This window comes from Sinocyclocheilus grahami, unplaced genomic scaffold, assembly GCF_001515645.1.
Source record: "Sinocyclocheilus grahami isolate Dianchi unplaced genomic scaffold, SAMN03320097.WGS_v1.1 scaffold178.1, whole genome shotgun sequence".
In the NCBI taxonomy this organism is placed as follows: domain Eukaryota; kingdom Metazoa; phylum Chordata; class Actinopteri; order Cypriniformes; family Cyprinidae; genus Sinocyclocheilus; species Sinocyclocheilus grahami.
In genome coordinates this window covers 2,160,636-2,161,024 of record NW_015505357.1, presented here as the reverse complement: position 1 = coordinate 2,161,024, position 389 = coordinate 2,160,636, and the positions used below count along the sequence as shown (strand labels likewise).

Here is a 389-nt window from a genome sequence, read left to right as displayed (position 1 = left end):
TTATTACGCATTGATGTGAACCATGCATGACATTTTAAAAGGCTGGAAAAGCATCAAGGCAGCATTTGAAGCACAATGACTTCATTTAATTTGCTGTGATTTGGCTTTGTTCGGTGTTGCGCATTTTGGTTTTGGTTTGCCAGGCACCACAGTTCAATAGTTCAATATCCGTATTAAATACAAACAGCTTTTTAAAGCATAAAATATGCACACATGATCTCAGACATTGTTAAAAAAAAACTATATTTCACTCAAATCTGATAAAACAGCTTGAAGTAAACAGGAACGTGTAGCAAGAAACAAGCTTAAATAATTACAGATATCCAGTCTACAAATTATACTCAGCAGCAAAAATAATCAAAAAAGATTTATATATATATATATATATA

General features: G+C 31.4%; 1 long non-coding RNA gene across 1 annotated transcript in view; it reads right to left on the bottom strand.

Annotated features, from left to right (window-relative positions):
• Positions 1–389, bottom strand: part of LOC107594009 (uncharacterized) — an 18,190-nt gene that overhangs the window by 1,507 nt on the left and 16,294 nt on the right. The gene's annotated exons all lie outside the window — the stretch shown is intronic.